Raw genomic sequence first — 14,975 nt, forward strand, 5'->3', positions numbered from 1 at the left:
AGTGATCATTCTTTCCTGTTAGCTTTCCAGATTGTTCCTAAACTGGCTTGATGCTGGGTACTGAGCCCTTTGTGTTCTATCTGAAGCTGCCTGAGGTGGGGCAGGAAAGGCATGAACCCTAACGTCTTGGGCCTGGGGCTGAATCTGGTCTCTGCTACTTGCTCATTGTGTGAACCGGAGCAGGCCACAAGACTGCTGTTGGCTAAGCACTGTCTGGGACTCTTCAGGCTCACCTCAGGTTAGGCAGTCATCACAATCCCCTGTCCTGTTGCAGATGGACAGACAGAAAGCAGAGGCATATTACATTTTCATGGCTTATGGGTGATAGAACTGGGATTCAAAGAGAGCTGTGTTTCCAGATGTTTTTTCAAGGTGAAAGGCTCTACAGGAGGAGTTGGATGGAGGCCGAAGGCTGCACAGTTGGGGTGGCTATGTGCCCCCAATCCCTCTTTTGGAAAGAATTTACTGTCATCTGTTTGATAATTACACATTCATTGGAAAAAGGTTTGATGCTAAAAAGGCATGGGAAAATAATTACATTTTTACTACCTTATGCCCTTCTAACTTATTTAAGCTCCTGGCTGGTCACTGTCTGCTGGAAACTCACGATATAATAGTACAATCCATGTAGAATTGTAGAAAAGATAAAATGAAGTAACACAAGTGAGCCATCTGGTCAGGATAAGGTCTCCCACATTAGTTTATTCTTTTTGTCATTATCATACAAAGGCTTTGTGTCCGGGTATGGCTCAACTGTATCTAGGGCATACAGAACCATTACTTGAATATTTTTACATTATTTACAATAAAGGCTGATTAATTCAACAAACACTTGTTTAGAACCAATGGTGCACCTAGAAATGTGTGGGTCTATGACCAGGGATGGCCTGGTGGAGGATGGGGTGGGCAGCCAGAAATGGTAGCTGTGAGAAATCTCCCTCTATCCCACTTAAGATATGGCCTGATGTCTGAACAGTCTCCATTAGGCCATTCCTACCATTGACTCTTTTCAAAAATTTTCACTAAAATTCAAAGCCATCAAGAGAGGCAGCATCTCAGTTTTTATGAGTTTATTCCCTGAATGAGCAGCCATACAGACCCCAGGGTAGATTTGGATGAAGGCTTGAGGTGAAGGACAGGGATCAGTGTGGAGGCAGGGGCATTCTAAGGTCAACATCTATTTCCTTCCTGACTCAGCCAGAGCAGGCTTGTGCCAGTTGTCAGGGGGCTGAAATGACACTCACATTATGTTCTCTGGGTCTCGGGCCTGCAGCCCTGGCCTACGGGTGCCTGTTGGATCTGTCCACTCATACAGATGGAGTTTTGTCTAGGAAAGAGGGAAATTAAGGCCAGTGAGCTCTGAGGAGACCAGCTGATAACACAACCAGTCCCAGATCGGGGAAAGGAGATGGAGCAGATTAAGAAGCGGTGAGTCAGGGACCCAGAGTGGCACACTGTAACTCCCACAGATGTTGAGTTTCCTGAGGATAGGATGAAAACACCAGTTTCACACAGTAACCTCCAGACCCAGAAAAAGACTGAATTAATTGAAGAAGACCTTGAGAGTTTTTCTAAATTTGGTAAAGTGAAGGATCATATTAGCTCTGTATCTGCCAAGAATGAGTTGTTGAACAAGCCAGCCAGGTAAGAAAAGGAAGATAAGATGTCATTCAGAGTCAGACATCTCCTGAATGATGTCCTGAATGAAGAGAGAGTCCAGCCTATATAGGAAGAGCTGGTCTTGTCAAGAAAAGATCCCAAGAGACCTTCAAAAGGGACCTGGAATGAAATGAACAGTGATGATCACAAATGTTGATTTGTGCCAAGAACTCATCTAAACCTTTTGCATGAGTGAACTCACTCAGTCCTAACAACATCCTTATAAAACAGGTATTATTATTTTTCCCGTGTTACAGATGAAACTGGGACAGTCAGGTTAAGCTGCTTGCTTGAGGTCAGTCATGAGGCCAGAGTTCAAACTGAAAGCCTGACCCCAGAACCCATGCTCTGAAGCACCTACTTTCTCTCTACAAAATGCACGGCTTGTGTAAAAGTCCAGTGAGAAGCTGGAGAAGTCCAGAAGGCTAAAGCAGTGGTTTTTAACTGGGTTCACACCTCCTGGATTGGTGAGCAAAAGTTTGTCTCTTAGTGTATGTTTTGGGTTTTTAATTTTCCCTAAGGAGTGGGAGAAAATAGTATTTCCAGAGAAATCAATGACCCCCAAATAGGTAAGAATTCCAGAGGGTTAGGGGTAATTCCTGCACACCAGCCTCCCAACCAAGGTTTGGCTGCTGGTGGGGGTCACAGAGCATATGCTGACTTGTGTTCTCAGGGCTGACTGCCTGGTACTTCCAGCAGGATCTCCCCAGAAGGGTGTTTTCAGAGGCTCAGCTGTCTGTCCTCATGGGAACTTTGGGAGCGATCATCCCCTGGTTAGCATTTCATTTGCCCGGCTTGGCTTGGTGTATATTTATTAGAAGACGAAGCCTGTTAAAACAGAAAAATGGTCACTGCACTGGAACATTTTTCTCCAAGTGACATTATCCATGACTTCTACTGGGGAGAAAAGAGGCAAAATCCTTATATTCTGGACAAATGCTTTTGCAATCTTCTGGTGCCATTGGTTATAGCTTATCTAACTTCATAGTAGATCTGTCTTATTCAAAAGATACAGTGTAGCTTGAAAATCAGTAGAGGGGTGGGGAAGGGGGCAGTATTCTTATTTTCAGATAAGACTTTATGTTATGATTAAGTCACTTTTCCCAGACAATTTAGATTAAGCAGAGGTTTTCTCTGTGAAGATCAATATTGTCACTAATCCTGAGCAGCAAAGAAATATATATGTTTTTCTGCCATTAACACCCAACAGTGAAGAACAATGAATCAGGAACAACAGATGTGTTAGAGTCACTTGATTGGTGTCTGAAAAACTACCATTTCTGCTTTCATAGATATTAGTGTAACTTTCAACACTCTTAATGTTAGATTTCAGTGAGAGAGAGAGTTAAATATTCATACCACTGAAAAGATACATTCTAAAGTCAGAGTCTGATATCAGAATTGTACATCTTCCTGACCCTTGATTCTTTCAATTTTCACTATCTTATCTGGAAGAGACAGTGGGATGTGCCCTGGAATATAGCAGATGCACTGCTCTTAAATCCCACCTCTGTCACCAGTCACAACCTCCATGAGCTTTAGTTTCATACCTTTCATATCCTTATGGACTTTTTGTGCTTGATTTATGGTTTATATATCTGGTTGTACTTTGTGGTTCTGACAATCTTGGCTTAATACATTTTGAGGCCATGAGTATGTTCAAGTTTAGAGTCGTTTTATCTCCTTGGTGAACTACATTTATTTTGTAGTGCATCTCTAACATTTTTACTTGCTTTCAAGTCTCTTTTATCTCATATGAATAGAGCTATACAAGCTTTTTGTTGTTGGTTGGTCTTGTATACCTATTTGCCTTGTATACTCTTTTCTATCTTTTTGCTTTTACTCTTACAAAGCCTTATGTTTTAGTGCATCTCTTATAATCAGTAAATAGCTACAAAAAATTTGTAAAATTTTGTAAAAATTTCTTTAAAAAATTCAGTCTTAATAAAATCTAAAGTTAATCAACATCTTTAATCTTATCCCAAACAATGCTAGTACCTTAGAATATTTTAACTGCCATCACCTTTCTTGACTTACATGTTACTTTGTCATGTATTTATTTCTACCATTTTTGTTTTTGAGTGTTGTAGTGGGTGCTGTGTGCACTGCCTCATTTTCCCTTTGAGGACTAAGACAGTCCTTCTTCCAGTCCCTAGGAATGTTAATGGCTTATGGATTTCAGTTGAGTCCCTCATTGAGAATTGTTCTCAGCAGAAGAGAATGGTCTGGCCCAAAGTCATGTCCCCTCCCTGGTGGCAGTTCATATCTAAGCTTGGTCAGTGTGTATATGTGGTGGGATAAAGGCCCCCTCCTCGAGAGATGAGACAACACCAGAGCTCTCTGTGGGATCAGATGATGTTTTATTGTGACTACATCACAGTTCACTCCTTTCTCTGCCAATTTTGCTTTGTTTACTCACCAACAGATGTTGCCCCCTAGAAAACGCTCTCAAAATCCTCCTGCATACAAATCTCAGACTCACAGTCATTTCCCAGGAAATTCCTTGGGCCAATATTCATGTAGACTTACATATTTTCCATTTTATTTGCGAATACTGTCTTTTTGTGTGCAGAATCAATTTCCTTCTGCTTGAATTACATCTTTTAAATTCCTTTAGACAGAGTCTGTTGAGTGACAGTCCTCATTTTACTCTGATCTGAAAGATGATTTAATGAATATGGAATTCCAGGATGACTATTATTTTCTTGCAGCTCATTGGTGATGTTATTCTACTGTTTCCTGATTACCATCATGTCTCTTGTTCATTTAGCTGTCAGGTGAACTACCACTTGTTTGAAGGTAATCTGTCTCTTCTCTCTGCCTGCTTTTCAGATCTTCTTTTGTCTTTGATGTTCCATAGTTTCTAAAGGAGGATTTATTTTTATTTAACTTATTTGGGATTCACTGAGCTTTCGTATCCAGACCACTGGACATGGAGTCTTCTGAGCCTCAGTTTTCACTTCAGTAAAATGATAATGGTGATAATTTCCATTTTAGTGCGTGATTGCAGAAAGATCACATTAGACAATTCATTTATATTTCCTTTAAGGCAGAATTTCCATTTTTTTGTTTCACTGGATTAGACATTTTCCCTGTTCAGACTTCCTTAGCAAGTTCTGTAACCAAATAGATATGGGAAGTGCTGGTTCCCGCATGTTCTCTTGGAGAATTGCAAAGCTCATCAACATTATGAAAGCCTTGGGAAGTCCTACACTATTCTCCACACTCATGTGTCCTCAGAAGAGCTTTGTTGTAAACATCTCACATTCCATGGAACACAATGTTGGGGAATGTGTGTCTGTGTTCAGTTGCTCAGTCATGTCTGACTCTGCTACCCTTTGGACTATAGCCCACCAGGCTTCTCTGTCCATGAGATTCTCCAGGCAAGAATACTGAAGTAGTTTGCCATTTCCTCCACCAGGGGATCTTCCTGACCCAGGGATTGAACCTGCATCTCCTGCATTGCAGGTGGATTCTTTACCGCTGAGCCACTGGGGAAGCTGTTTTAGGGAATACCTGTATATAAAATATCAAATGATATGTTTTATTTAATAATAAAGGAATATTTACCCCTTACAAATAGTCTAGGGTTTTTTTTTTTCAAAAGTTAAGCAAATAACAAGAAAAGGATTGATCACAAGGAAGCAGTGGCTCATAAGTGCCTTGTTCCAGGCTGCCAGAATCTACACCTGCTCCTGGGGTGGCTCCCCACCTTCTTTGTTGTGAGACTGTAATAGAGCCAGGCCATGAACAGCCTTTAGTGTGGCTGGTGCTTTGCTTGGTTACCAGCACTGCCCCTCCCAACCAGGCAACAGTTAGTGGTGGGGACTGTTAGTAGTTCTGTTCAGCCATTGGTCAGCACCACAGTGGGCCCCTCCCCCAAGTGAGCAGCTGCCAGAGAGTGACCGTTAATGGTCCTGCTCAGCCATTGGTCAGTAGCACAATAGGCCCCTCCCATAAGCAACCAATCGTCAGGGAATGACATTAGTGGGCCCAATCAGTCAACAGTTAGCAGAATGGTGGTCATCAGAGAGTGAGGTAAGAGGCAGATCCCAGCCTTCTCCCAGGGAGCTTTCCAGTTCACCCAGCCTGGCGTCAGCAGGTGATCTGGGGGGCCTAGGGAGCTGGCTGGGAGCTGTGTTTTGCAAGGCCCAAGAACCCTGGCCAAGGCCAACTCCTGGTCTTGAGGTGGCAGTGAACATATCCCCATCCTGCCTCTGTCACCTAATGGCAGCAGCAGTCTTCCTGGGTCGCAGTCTGTGGGACCTGGTGTCTCTCACCTGGGAGCCGTGGACACACCTGCCTCAGAGGGACCTGAGTTCAGTTCATTTCAGTCTCTCAGTCGTGTCCAACTCTTTGCGACCCAATGAATCGCACTACGCCAGGCCTTCCTGTCCATAACCAACTCCTGGAGTCTACCCAAACTCATGTGTGAGGGACCTGAACTCCCCAGTAAAAATGCAGGTTTGAGGCCCCATTCCATACCTACCGTAGACTTTCAGCTGCCTTCATTTCTTCACATGGTTACCATGCACATTCAAGCTTGAGTTTGCTATAGCAGTAGTTTTAGGTGTGATCACTAGAAATGGCTATTTGTAGCTCAAGTATCCTTGCCTGATATTTAATATAAGGAAATAAAATCCCTTCTCATACAAGCTTCAATGGCCTGTCAGTCACTACTCACTCTGTAGTTCTGAAATTTAGGGTTTGGTGGACAAAATTCCTTCTATGGCTTTTGGAACCTTGTCTGTCTGAGGTGAAAGTGTTGTGGTTCAGTCATGTCTGACTCTTTGTGACCCCATGGGCTGTATCCCAGTAGGCTCCTCAGTCCATGGAATTCTCCAGGTAAGAATACTGGAGTGGGTAGCCATTCCCTTCTCCAGGGGATCTTCCTGACTCAGGGATTGAACCCACTTCTCCTGCATTGCAGGCAGATTCTTTCCAATCTGAGTCACCAGCGTTTGAGATAACTGTTGAAATGGGCAAGAAGCAAACAAATATAATTATTAGAACTCATATCTCTAGATAACTGTCTTTATGGTTTTCATAGTGCTTTCAAAGCAAAAGCCACAGATGTATTATTCATTGGATCCTCCTTATGAATCTGTAAGATAAGCAGAATAAATATCAATATTCCCATTTTACACAAGTGGAAACAGACTCAGTTGGACTAAATGATTGGTTCAAATCCCTGAATGTAGTCAGTGGTGGAGCCTGTTTGAAATTTAAGGTGCCTTGCCTGCCCACCCTCCATTCTTTCTTTCCCACACACACTGAACTCGCTGCACCTCCTTTGTTCTCTCCCTTCCTTGCAGAGATTTCTACTGTCATTTGCAGATATCACCATCAACCTATTGGCATATCTATGCTGTTCTGTCCTGGCCATTGTACACATAGTCTACCAGCCTGACTGCTGATGAGCCCTTCCCAACCAGGTGTGCTCCTGTGACCGTTTATCGACAGAGAAGAGTGGTGGCAACTTGCAGGAATACTTTGCCTAATCAGGCTGTTTTGTGGACATTTCCTTCACTTTACCAACCTTCTTAACTCTTAATTTTGTAAAGCTAAAAATAGCATACACCAATCATTGTACCATCTGGAGGGAGGTGCACCTGTTTTCTTCCCCTCTCAGGACATGTGTACCTGCCTAGGAAAAGGGGGTGCATTCTGGACAGTTTGGCAGAATGGCGAGGGAAGATATTTGTATAATTTGAACCTGCAAATATTTTTAATTGCAATAATGAGAGAGTTGCTATTCTGATTACTCAGCACAAAGAGAACACTTGTCTAATTCTCCAGTTAATTTGATCCATGCAGATAGCTTATTTTCCAGAATCCATTTAGCACTAAATCTGAAGTGATGGTCCAAACTACAGAATTATCCATGTAACTATTTAATGAGCTTTTTACCTTCTGGAGCCTGTACACCCAGTCAGGAGAAAAATAAGCATTGTTCCCTTCTATTAGTCATATAACTTTTAAAAGTCTTTGTAGTGTTTTATCACCCTCCCCTGTTTGTTCACTCTGGGCTTTGAGTGCAGAAACAAGATAGATTCAGAGCACAGGGGGAGTGCATTTGTTCTATTTCCACAGAGTTTCATAGCATTATTATTAGGCTTTTTGCATGTTTATTCTTCAAAGGAACTGTTTTTTCCTTACTCAGCCATCGGCAAGAGGGCATTTCTTAGCTTCTCCTCTTTAAATCTCTGATCTGAAGGTCATCAAGGTGAACGATGATGTATTCCCTTCTGACTGTGAGTAAATGCAAGCAGTCCCGGCCCACCAGCTGCCTGCTAAAGTGATTTAGCTGCTGTGTACCTGCACCAGAGCTCAGAACACAAACGGGGCAACCACTGAACCTCAAATTAAGCCAGCAGCCACATTCCAGTTGCCATGCTGTGGCTGTGTCACCTGCTGCGGCATTTCAGCAGGATGCTGGTGAGCATGTGGGGCTACATTCTGTGCCGTCAGCCTCTGTGAGGTTCTCTTTGCCACGTCAAGTTTCTCATACAAGTCATGGTGATAGAAAACCATTGTTGGGATGCTGGAGTTGGTTTGGTGGGATCCTTACAAGAGACAGTGCTATTTGCCAGTCTTTATGCAGGAGAGGGAGGAAAACCAGGCCTTTCTTTGGTTGTCTTCATAGACATATTCCCGTAAAGCTTCTGAGGCTAATTGTGGTGAAAATGTGCCAGGTAGACCCCTTTCATGCCAACCATAATTAATAGTATTATAGTCTTCAAGGCCATAATGCTCATCAGTTATTAATTAGCAATTCATTTTGTTGAACAAATAACACTTATGATTGATGATAGAACTTGTAATTGGGCACTAGAAGTGGCCCTCCTGGGACTGACTTACCAGCAGATATTAACCACGACACAGTAATGAAAAACACAGAGGATCATCCAGGAAAATCCATGTTAAACAATTGTGACACAGCCAAGGTGTTCCTTCTCAACAGGAGAAAATCCCATCTTGAGTGTTGGGTGTGTATCCTGGGTCTGAGTGTGTTAATTGTTTCTAGTCACACAGCATCAGGGTTTTCCATTTCCTCTTAAGCTTGTAATCAGATGCCCTATTTTTTTCCCAAAAATCAAATTGTTCCTTGCTAGGCAATTCTATTGACTTTGAATTATTCTTGTGATAGGTCATTTTGAGGTATTATCATGACACGTCCAGTTAGACTTGAGGGAAAAAAGTGCTTTTCCAAAAAGGTAATGATAGAAATTTTTATTTTAAATGATTTCTTAGATTGAAATCACTTTAGATTAACAGATTTTCCTGCCCAATTGATTTTCTGGCATCCATGTGGTGATCCAGCAGAGATAAAATGCGAGTTCTTAGTCCACGGCTGCGAGGACACGGAGAGCTTGGCAAATAGAACCGGCAAAGCTTCTTTCTCTCTCGCTCGGTTGGAGCAGGACAACTGGAGCCGGTCAGCTGCTGACCAGATGCTGCCTTCAATTAATATGCCAACCCTCAAAGACGTTTATCGCTCACTCTCAAAAGCAGAGCAGCTGAGTAATAAAGGCAACTACTAAAACCATTTTTTTTTTAGAGCATTTGTAATGGCTAAATTGCTTGAAATAAATTAGCAAAAAAAATAAACATAGTTTGTACAGTATCTGTAAAACAAATTCCTAGTCTTGGGAAAATAGACAAAGTGAGAGCTTGTATTTAACAAGCATATGCAATATGCTTCATTAAGACAGGGCTTTTTTTTTTTCTTCTAAATTTAAAAAGGGTTAATAAACTCCAAGATATCATTGCCAGTTAAACAGGTCCTGCACCATTTTAAGGGAAGTAAGAGGTTACAAAGGAGACAGTTAAAAAGAAACCAAGAGACTGTGTTGTAGTGCTAACAGGCAATTAACAAACTCATGGGTGTTAATTATCTTCATACTGTATCATGTTCAATTAGCTTAGTCTTTGCAACAAAGGCAACGATGAACAATTGCTTTGATAGGTGTACAGTACTTCATTTGTAGTTAATCGGTTTAAGCCCTCTGGTTGCTAGGTTACCTTGGTCTCCAGAGGTAAAAAGCTGTACAGATGCACTATGTTTAAATGACTACAGAGAACTGTTTAAACTCAAACCATGTATAACTCTTTATTGATTTTTCACAGAAGATCTCAGCTCTGATGATAAGGTTTTGATATATTTTCCTGCTACAGCCAGTTCCTTGGAGTATTGCAGAAAAAAAATCTGTCAATATGCTTCTATTATGATCTCTTGATCTGTGCCTATAAAAACCTTTAGCCACAGCCCTTATTATAAATAATGGAAGAAGCAATATCTGATTTTTTTTTCCACACTGTACTACATGAAGATTTTTTTTCTGTCATTGCCTTTGGATCCAAATTACAGGACTTCTTTCTGTACCCATGCTCTTAAATAATAAAGAAGAATTTCTAGCTCTAATTAATTTGATTGACTCTCGGCAGGATGGGATCAGCTGTAGCATCATGAACTTTAACAATAACTACCAACTGATGGGCAGTTCACATCAATAAGACCATCACTAGCCTCTCTCTCACCTGTCACCAGGCGGGGAGTGAGCAATAACCAGCCCCCCACAGATGCTCCCCGCTTAGCGCTTTCTGCCCTATTAGCAATTTATAATGGTGATCAAGAAACAGTCAGCAGCAAATCAAGACAACTGTCTGGCTGCCTGTTTAATTGGCCTTGTTTGCGTTTTGATAAATGGCTTGTGACTACTATAGGCCCCTGTATTTTGACTTTTAATAGGCCACAGTGATTAGACTACCAACAGATACTAGGTCAAAACCAAGGAAAGGTGCAAAAAATGTTAATTAATATCAATAATAGGCAATTATTAGTTAGACAGAAGGACCTACTAGCTGCGTGCTCTAACGGCTCAGAGCTAACTGGAAGAGGAGTGTGCCAAATTAGCATAACTGTGTATGCAGACTGCATGGTGGGTCCTAGCAAACATCTGTTATGTTAGTAATTCAAATAGAATTCCTGCCTTTGGAGTGAGATTCGCAGAGTCAGCAATCCCTGCTGGCCATTTCAAGGCACTAACAATACCCTAGTGACTGGTGTCCTTCCAAATGGGCTGTGTTTCAGGCTAAGAATTAAATTGCACCTTTTCTTTGGAGTTGTGCTCTTGAGCTTAAGGGGGTTACTGTCTTCTGGCCAGGAGAGGGTGGAGGAGAATGGGTTTGTATGGAATCCACACTTACCTTAGAGGGAAGTGTAATGTGGGCCCAGCAGACTCAGGGAGGGACACAGCCATTTACGTTTGCTATTTCATAATTAGCACTGAAATATGGCTGTGTTCAATACATCAGATGAAACACTGTATCATTCTCACAGCATGATTTTATCCTTTTCTTGAAGTGTGTGTTCGGGCTTGTGCAATGATGAAAGACTGACAGTATGTTTTGAAGCATAAGGAGAAGTAAGATGGAGTAGGAGTTAAGACAATGCAATGATTGGAATTGTAACTGTTATTCCCTACACTTGTTGTTGACATTAAGGTCACCATGGGCAAAATCCTCATGATAGTCAAAGAATGTTAGAATTGGAAAGGAATTGGAGCTATCTTAAGTCCAAATTGAGAAATGGAGATCCAGAGAGGTCAAGGGACTCTTTATGGTCACTCAGCTGGTTTGGGGCATGCCTGGAAGGAGACACAGGTCTCCTAACTTCCCTCCCAGTGCCCTTCGCCTGACCTTGCTGTCTACCTAGGAGGCTGTGGGTTTCTATCTGTGATTTAGTGTTTGGTAGGTATCTTCAAAATGCACATTTGAAATGTAAATGTGGAATATGTGCAAAAAGTGTTCCTACTGTATAAATACATGATATTTATGAAATGGCATGTTATCAAACATACTTTATTTTTAGGATTAGAAAAAAACTTGGTTATAAAATTATAAAATCTACAGCCACCTCTTGATGTTTCACATTTTAATGTCAAGCACAGTTTTTTTTGTTTTTTTTTTTTTGAGAAGGGTACCTTATAATTGCGGTATCCCCTGTTTTATTTTGAGCTTGTTTTCTTACATATCTTGCTTGAACCAAACCAGGCAAGGATATGTGTGTGTTGCCTTTTTCCTTCCTCACCAGAGTACTGACATTTAAGACCTATTTGACTAAACATTTTCAAGATCTTAAAAAAAAAAAGGAAAAGTGTGTGTAGGGGCACAGACTCTACCTCGTCAAAGATTGAAATTGAATTGTGGATTATAAACAACTGCAGTTTTCTCTCTTCTCTCTCTACCCTCCCCTAACCCTAACTCAGCCCCTCACAACCCACCCCCAATACCAAGGATATCTCTTCAGACTGCATCTTTTCCCTGAATGCACTGAGCCATTAATCCTTTTTAGTACCAAAGTGTCAGAGAAAAATGGACTTACTTTTTCATCTTTATTCCTGCAAAAATACTTTGAAAATCATCTGGTTTTGCATCTATGAGGAAAGTATTATGTAAGCTTAAAAATAACATTTTCAAATAATTCATTTCTGGGAATAGAATCTTTTGAAATGATGGAAATATGACACTTTAGTTTCTCATTTTTTACACGCTTAACAAAAAATTTGTTGAGTCCTGGGCCAGGATATAAAAGAATCACAAAAATAACTATCAGAATAGTATATTTATGAATTATTTATCTCTTACCATATGGATCTCTTTACTAAACATTTTCTGTGTGTCAGCCACTTAATTCTCATAACAAATCCCATGAAGTAGGGTTCATAAAATGAACCCCATTTTATGAATGAAGAAACTGAGGCTTAGCAAGTTTCTATTTAACTTAAGTTTAAATGTGTGACACTTTGTAATATAAATTATTTTCCTATTTTGAGGATTTTAAGAATTTCTTCAATTCTTTTGTATTGAAAATATAGTAGATACTATGTTTTAAATAAAGTTTAAGAAGCAACAAGAAAATGGTTCATGTCGTAGCATCTTTTTCAGGTAGAGTGTATATTATACATAAATGTTACTGTGATATTTTAAACTTTAATATTCCTGGAATGAAAGGAAATTCAATTTATTTTCTTTTAATTATTAGAGATTTGTTTCTTTTATTCCTGTAAACTCACTGCATTGTGGTATACTTGTCCCTTAAACTCCAGCAAATCTCACATGTTACTGATTAGAAGAAGTATGAGTATTTTATCTGTCACAAATTAATGATGGAATGCTAAACTAAACTAGGATGAAATGCTTTCCAATACTTTCTTCTGGGTTATCAATAGCATTCATGATATAGCATTTCTTTTAAAAGTGCCCCACTGTTCACTCTGGGATTTTCTTCCATTGTCAATAACATTCATTCCACAATTTTTGATGCTGGCGCTTTTAATGTTCTCACATGAGCAGAACATGACAACTCTGCCAGGACTGTGGTCTTGCTGATAGTGGCCACACTATCAGCCAATGCAGATGTGTTATACTGCATATGTTATACTGTTATACTGCATATAACACATCTGCATCTGGATTTCACAGGTGTTAAAATGTGCAAAAAGGAATGTGCATCTTAGAATCTATCAGATGTGTTAGTACACCCATCATAGTTAGCTATCAAGTATCTGTAGAGTTATATAACTTTCAGATAAGTAAATCTAGTAATTAATTCCAGTCTCTCAAAATGACATGTGATCACAAGTGTTTTTCTCATAGCATTTGTAGATAAACTCTTGGTGGTGTGTTGACTAAACTATGAATGTGGTGAGAAATTCGGAAACTTCTCTTAAAAAGAGCTGGATACAGAGACTTGTACATTGAGTATTTAAGGTTTCTTTTATGTATTTTTTACTAAGGTTCATCTGTGCAGTTTTTAAAATTAATTTATCTTTGACTGTGCTGAGTCTTCATTGTTTTGCTCAGGCTTTTTCTAGTTGCAGTGAGCAGGGGCTACTCTTGTGGTACCTGGGCTTCTCATTGTGGTGGCTTCTCGTGGCAGAGCACAGGCTCTAGGCATGTGTTCTTCAGGAGTTGTAGCAGGAGTGCTCAGTAATTATAACATGTAGGCTCTAGGGCACAAGGCTTCAGTAGTTGCGGCTCTCAGGCTCAGTGGTTGTGGTGCACGGGTTTAGTTGCTCAGATACATGTGGAATCTTCCTGGACCGGGGATTGAACCAGTGTCCCCTGCACTGGCAGGTGGCTTCTTGTCCACTGTGACCCCATGGAAGTCCCATATGTGCAGTTTTTAAGAACCTGATTCCACATGTGGCCAATTATGCCTTTAGTGTTTTAGTTGTACCAAGAGTACCACTATGGCCTATAAATGGAAGGTCTGTCTCTACCTTGCTGGAGCCAGGACCAACTGGAAAAATACCTTTAAGAGGTCTGGAAAGCTGAAGTGTTTGACCTAAGTGGTTGTCAGAGTGTCTGTCTACAAGAGAGAAAGCCCTAACTCTGATGTGTGCATCAGTGTCTGCTTTTGGTGATGTGTTGAAATTCACAGAATCTCTCATGCCAGAAGAATTTCCTGCATTCTATTCTGTACAGGGCCTAGACCACTGTATCTGTTTTCTTTTTTTCCTCTTTGGCAAATATTAGTCCTTGGGTAGATACTGACACTTATTTAGCCTATTTCTATTCATGCCTGACATAGCTGTGACTTGTAATGAGGGGCTAGATGTCTTCCTCTTGGGTAGTTATATATTAGTCAAGAGCTGTGATTTTACAGTCATGCAGGCCTGTGTTCCAGTCCCAGTTCAGCCACTCAGTAGCCTCAGGGTCCTGGGCTTCAGTTTTCTCATCAATTAAATGGGCTATATGATAACTACTCCATGTAGGTATCTAAGAAAACGTGTATGACATACTTTAATTAATTCCTGGTTGTAGTAAATGCAAAATGATGGCACTTGTTGTCATCATTATTGCTACCATTAATAGACTCTGTCACGCGGCTGGACCATCAGAGACCAGAGCATCTCCAGAACTCTTCTTGATAAATACTTTCAGGAGCCATTTCTTCCTGATCAGATGAGAACTCCCAATCCCTTCCCTTCATTTGGAGTCTGACTGTCCAAAGAGGCACCTATCTTCTGCCCCTCCCCTGACATTGCACCTGATTTGATTAGTTATATACTGATCTATTATAGGTCTATTGTCTTGGATGTGTCCTTTTAAACACAAAATGGTTAGATGAGCATTAGAAGGAAGCTGACTTTCTTCTAAGTTGACTTAGAGCAAGTCACGTTTCTGTCACTAGCCAGGTGACCACTCTTACCAGTAAAATCCTTCTCTGTGGTGCTACCTCAGGAGTCAAACATTTATTCTAGCTACCATTTACTGAGCACCTGTGCAGTGCCATCCAGATGTCAGTG

At 40.8% G+C, this 14,975-nt stretch overlaps 1 long non-coding RNA gene across 3 annotated transcripts; it reads left to right on the top strand.

Moving 5' to 3' along the window:
* Positions 1–5,600: 5,600 nt before the first annotated feature.
* LOC112442315 (uncharacterized) lies at positions 5,601–9,208 on the top strand. Of its 3 annotated transcripts, none has more exons than XR_003030393.2 (4): positions 5,601–5,697; positions 7,877–8,097; positions 8,810–8,876; positions 8,983–9,208. It is a non-coding gene; the product is annotated as an uncharacterized lncRNA (long non-coding RNA). The 3 variants fall into 3 exon arrangements; XR_009491528.1 differs by lacking the exon at positions 5,601–5,697 and adding an exon at positions 6,820–7,094; XR_003030394.2 differs by lacking the exon at positions 7,877–8,097 and having other exon boundaries at positions 5,618–5,697.
* Positions 9,209–14,975: the final 5,767 nt, after the last annotated feature.

Source organism: Bos taurus, chromosome 2, assembly GCF_002263795.3.
Source record: "Bos taurus isolate L1 Dominette 01449 registration number 42190680 breed Hereford chromosome 2, ARS-UCD2.0, whole genome shotgun sequence".
Lineage (NCBI taxonomy): Eukaryota > Metazoa > Chordata > Mammalia > Artiodactyla > Bovidae > Bos > Bos taurus.